Source organism: Episyrphus balteatus, chromosome 3 (assembly GCF_945859705.1).
Source record: "Episyrphus balteatus chromosome 3, idEpiBalt1.1, whole genome shotgun sequence".
In the NCBI taxonomy this organism is placed as follows: Eukaryota; Metazoa; Arthropoda; class Insecta; order Diptera; family Syrphidae; genus Episyrphus; species Episyrphus balteatus.
Window position 1 is genome coordinate 2,202,116 of NC_079136.1, and position 6,443 is coordinate 2,208,558.

A 6,443-nucleotide genomic window follows, 5' to 3' on the forward strand; every position below is an offset into this window, starting at 1 on the left:
TCTTGTGTTTGATTTTGCGTTGGCAATACAAATTGTTGATTTTTACTAGCAACCGAGGAGGACCATATTTATTTAAGTTTTTTTAATAAGTTCCAATTTTGTGACAACTTTCTAATTTATTTTCTTTAAAAAAATTGAGTGTTTTTCCTCTAAAATTAAAAAAAACATGAATAAATAAAAAATTAAAGATTAAATGTTGAACACAACTGAAAATTTTTCTTGGAATTTCTTTTATTTTTTTTTACTTTGGATTAAAATTAAAATATTGAATTCTATAAGAAAAGTCCATTTTGGTTTACCGAAATAAATACCAAGATTTGAATACATTCATTTTTAAGTCAAAATTGTCCTAATTAAAAAAAAACGAACTATGAATAGCATAACAAGAGGTTCAAAATTTGGCAATTTTTGAACTTTGTTCTCAAAATTTTGGATTTTTTTTCATTAAATATGAACAATATACCAATGTTTGTAAATCCAAGGTCTAACACCTTTCATTATGAGTGAACTCCTGGCGGAAACGTTTTAATGATAAAAAAAAATCTTTATTGAAATTTTTTGGATCAATTTTTCACTCAAAATTTCGAGCCAAAATATAAATCTCTTAATAAACTATTAATATCTTGTAGGTTGAAAATGCAAAATAATACAATACTGTGTTAACATTCAGTAAAAAATTTTAAGACCAGGACATCAAGAAGAAGCTTCACTCAACAAGTTCAAATTCTAATACAGTTTTGAGGATATTTTTGTTTCAATTCTTTATTTATTTTTTTTTTTTCATATCCCATTAAAAACATGTATCATTTTTATATACAAAAACTACATACTTATACTTACACAAAAATTTTTAAATTCAATGTAAGAATAAAACACCAATTTGCAAAAAATGTTGAATAAAATTCGTGATTATTGTATATATAAATCACATTCCAATAAAAAAAAAAAAAACTGGTTAAAATAACGAAAACAAAAACAAGTTCTTATACAAAATATATTTTTGAACTTTTTTTTTTTGTTTCAAAAAAAAAAGAAAATATTTTAATACATAATTAAATTGTAAATTATTGTATTTAATTTGTTTTTTGTTTTGTTAAACAAAAAAAAAAAAAAAACAAAACTTTTACCTATAATGTAAAATATACTTAAGTGTATGCCATAATAATGTGCCAAAAATACCACATAATGCACAACTCACCAATATAACAATCAAGGGAATTCTTTAAATAAAAAAAAAAAACAAAAAATTATAAAAAATTATTAAATTTAGGTATGTAATGTATATAGGTACAAGGTACATATACGTGCGTACTTATATTTTAAAAAAATGAAAAAAAGTTTTCTTAAATTCTCAGAAAATTGAACCACCCCTCCAAGTCTATAAGAGATATTTTGTAAAATACAAAACAAAAAAAAATAACATTATACAAAATATATATATACTTAAATGTAAAATGTAAACCTAGAAAAATTAATGCAAAATGTTAAGATATCTTGCAAATCGGTAAAATTTTAATTCTGCATAGATAATTTCGAGTAAAAAAAAAAAAAAACAAACCAAACAAACCCACAAGCGTATTATATAAACAAAAAAAAAATATAAATGGAAAAAGAAAAAAAAACACTATATAAATGTAAACTAAAAAAAGCGTGCCGATATGTCTAGATGTTAAATATTTATCTAATTAATTTTATAAGCTGCATTACAAAAATTTTAAAAAACAAAAAAAAAAGACTTTATTTAAATATTGAAAACACGTATACACGATTATTTTTTAAATATGTCTTGCCACACAATGTTTAAACTAAAAACAAAATGAAATAAAAAAAAAAATAAGAAATTAAAAAAATATATTTAGCATTTAAAAAAATCAAGTAAATGGGTCAAGCACGATGTATCTTGAAAACCAACAATTTAAACAACCAAAATCTCGAAAACCAAAGCTTAAATGAGCAATGAATGAATTCTCGAAAATCAAATGTTTACAAAGTTCCGCATGAATACATAAAATCGATTTTTAGATAAAAAATATATTGTCTATTTAAAATCCTAGCTGAAAAGTAAAATCCCCAAGGATACTTTAATGTCGTCCAAAAACCATTTTTTTTTTAAGTATGAATGTATTTTTTGGTGACTCTTCCGTCAACCATCAACTTTAGGTTTCTCATCAAAAGAAAATAATCCAGAGGCTTCATAACAAAAGGTATGGTCAAAAGTCATAAATCCTGGTTCTAAAGCCAGGATAAAGTAGTATTACAATTATTACAGTATTGTCATTTTTAACAATTTTGGTTGTTAGAATACACAATGACCCAAAAACGATCATGTTGCCGAACAACTTGGTTGCGATTTTGGGTACACTTGCCAAAATTGGGTTCAACCTTTCTTAATAAAGTGGGCAAACCAATTCTAAGAGACAGGGAAACGATAGATAAGGGGCCTTCAAAACTGTCCTGAATGGATGTAATATCCTTCTTAAGAAACATTTTTCGTATTCGACTTAATCCCATTTAGTGAACCGATATTTTTTGGACTTCTAATGTCTACCCAGAGAAATGAAATAGTGAGAAAAAAAATCCTGTGTGCAATTCAAACGTGGTAGAAGTGAAACCTTAAAAAATAATTTTTCATATATAAAAATGAATTTAAAGGTGATGGAGTAAAGTTAGATTTTTTCGATTTTTTCTTTCAAGAAAAATGATTTTTTAAGGTTTAACTTCTACCACATTTGAATTGCACAAATGATTTTTTTTTTAATGACAACTTATAATAAATTTTATATCATCTGAAAGCTTATTGTTTCAGTTCAAAATATTTGTATCGACCACCACAATATCTACAAAAAGAACCCAATCAGTTTTCATCAAAAAAAAAAGCAAGCAAAAATCAATCTTTTTTCTCTTGTTACACCATTTAATCCATTTTTTTAAATTACAACCTATAATAAATTTTATATCGTGTGAAAGCTTATTATTTCACCTTTTATATGACGATTCAATCACATTTCTACGATACTTACAAAAAAAGTAAGAACTTTTAAGGCCAACCATGTCGAAATTTCAAACTGAAAAAACGGTACTTCCTCCACTGGTGGCTGGTCATCGGCAACTGATCTCCACAGGAGTTTTGAGGAATTTTTCAGGTTCTTCTATTTAAGATTGTGTAACTTCATGTTCGAAACTTTGGAGCACTTGAAATTATTTTCGAGATTATAAATGTCAAGCTGAGATTTTTGTAGTTCGAGACAATTTATCATAAACAAAAATATCGATGAAACAGTAACAAAAAATAAAACATCTTTAATTAAATTGTCAATTAATGTTTTAATGACAAACAAAACAAAAAAAAAAAAAATGGCAAACCATCAATAACATTAAATTTATTGAAATAATAAATTTAAAAAAAAAAAATTTACTCGAGATTGTAAAATAAATGTTAGATGTAACAACAAACAGTGTGTATGGTCATAGTTATATATATATATACATTATATATACATATAGATGCTATGTAATAGTAAAATTGTTAAATGTGTCTTTGAAGATATATAAAAAAAAAAAAAAATACACAAATAAATTTGCAATGTCTAAGTTAAACAACAACAAAAAAAAAAAGTTTTCGAAACTTCAGCGATATTCGAAGATAGATATATAAACGTAACTATGTACCCTGTAGTTTGTTTCATATAATACATTAAACATAGGTGATTATATTGTTTAAAAAATAATACAAACAAAAAAATTAAGTACATCACACCTATGTTGGATTTCAGATTTTAGAGAAAATGTGAAATTGTAGCCAATCAACTATACTTTAAGTAAAAAGAAACAAAAAACAAAAATTTAAATAAAAACAAAAAAAAAACTACCAACTACTGCAATCAAGAACTTGGTTTGTAATAAATTCAAATCAGAGAAAATGTGTTCCAATGCCAAATAAAGACCCCCAAATATAGAATTTGGTTAAAACTTATTTGTGTTGTTTATTTTTTTTTTTTTTAAACAAAGCTTTTTGTGGTAAGTATGCAGTAGTTTGAAAAGTTCCTTCAAAATAAACAGTTCTAAATTCAAATTAAAGACGAAAGTGTTTGAGGACAATTAGAAAGAAAAAAATAAAGAAATAACATTTTACGAATATTTTTCAAATTCTTGTTTGAAAAATTGTTGTATGGCGTAACGTAACTTCTTAAAAAAAACTTATATAAATTCATAATGATTTAAATTTACTTTACCAATAAAGGCTTCGTCACAGGGAGAGCATTATTTTTACAGAAAATGAATAGTCAACTTCCCAGCTTTGTTTGTGTATAGTCAGCGATAATTTGTTGTCTTGTTTAATGCATTTTTAATGAACAATTTTAACGGTTAGTCAAGAATTTCATGTACTATATCGGCGTCGGCCTGGAGTGCAAAACTGCTAATTAGCTAGCTCCACATAAAAATCTTTTAAGAAATTAATTAAAAATACAAAAGTTTTGAAATCTTATCAATTCTTTCACATATAGGGCAAATTTCTTATTGGAAAATAAATTTTTTGAAAACTGAGACCAGTCTAAACTTCTATTGTATTTTTTTTTCTTATTTTTAATATGTCTTTTAAAAAAGGAAAGAAAGCAGTTTCAAATAGAGAATAAAAAAAGAAAATATGTTTACTTTTTTTAGATATTTTTAAGCTCTTTTTGATATTTCTTTTTCTAGAGCTTGAAACTTGACAAATATGAGTCGTTATTCCATGCTTTTCAAAAAATGTCAATTTTTTAAATCAAATACAACAAATTAGTCGTTTTTTTTTTGCAAAAATAGAAACTCACACATCTAATATTTTATTTAGAAAAGAGATACGGTTTCTAGTCGTTTTTTTCTACATGGACTTATGTATACAGGGTGTCCCAAAAGTAATGGATCAAACGCAATATGCTGATAGGCCAACCTAATGACTCTCAGAATTTGTTAACTTGTTCATCCCAAATCCTTACGGTTTTCGATTTAATGCAGCTTTTGTGCAGTTTTCTTGCTTTTATTTGAGAGGAACATCCCGAAAAAAAAAATTGTATGGTGTGATACTGGTTTATTATTTTAAAAACTTGCCGTGTTATTGCAGTTTTCCAAAGTTAAAATTAGAACGGAAGATATTACAATTTTAATGCAAAAAAAACAGGGGGTTTCAGAGTAAAATAACCAACAAAAATCGAGGCTTTTATTCAAAAAGAAATAAACAAACAACAGTCGAGGAAATGTGTTTATTTTTCTTTGTTATTTTTCTCTGAAAAGGCCTGTTTTGTTGCATTTAAATTGTAATATCTTTTGTTCTAACTTCAAGTTTGGAAACTTTTATACATTTTTTAAAAGAGCAATAACACGGCAAGTTTTTAAATTAACCTGTATCACACCATACAAATTTTTTTCAGGGTGTTGCTCTGAAAAAAAAAATTAAGAAATTGTGTTTTTATAAAACATGGAATTATTGATTAATTTGATTTCGTTATAAGAGTTCTTAGGGCGATTTTGTTCACTATTGCTCAATTTGAAGCAAACTCTCAAGTTAACAAACTTGAGAGTTGACTCAAACTCGAGAGTTAAAACAAAAGTTGAGAATCTATTTTGTTCACTATTTTTTTCTTAACTCTTGAGTTTAAAAAACAAAAGTTGGCTAACTTTTAGTTTTTAAAATATCCCTGGGATATTTGTGACAACAAACAAAAATATTGACAGTTTATAATCATATTTTGAATGTTTTACGTCATCGGTTAGAATTTTATTAAAGTTTGTGTATTATTTTGCATTGCTAGTGTTCAAAATGACGAATTTTTCAAAAGTCTAAAATCCAAATCAAATTAATTTCAGCATTCGAATTCATGGTTAATTTAAAAAAAAAAATATAAAATGCGTAATAACTGAACTGAATTAAATGTAATTGGATGGAAGTGAAAACATTTTAGCGTCCGCCTCGTCGACAGTAATCTTAAACAGAAATTTTTATCAAAAAATCATTAAAGAAAACCTGAAAAATTCCTTATTGCATCGATCGATACCACCAGAAAATATTGTATATTTGTATATTTTCGTGAATAGAATGTTTTTATTTAAAGTTTTTTTATTGAAATACATAAGAAAATATATAATGCAATTCTCTCAATTTTTTAAAAATTGTTTTGGTTTTTGTTTTGTTTAAAAATGAATGTTTATGAATTTGCTCTTAAAATTAGCGGCGCAACATTTGTATCGATTTCTCTTAAAAGAATAGGCCTATTTTTCGAAACTTCGTTACTTTGGAACATTAATTTTGCTTTCACAATAACAGCAAAATTAAATTTTGACAGGAAAATTAAAAAAAAAAAATAATTTTGAAGCAAAATCTCAAGTTTGGTTGGCAAACTTCTACTTTTTCCGGAAGTTGAGAAAACCGAAAGTTTATCAACTCTCGAGTTTGAAATCGAAAGTTA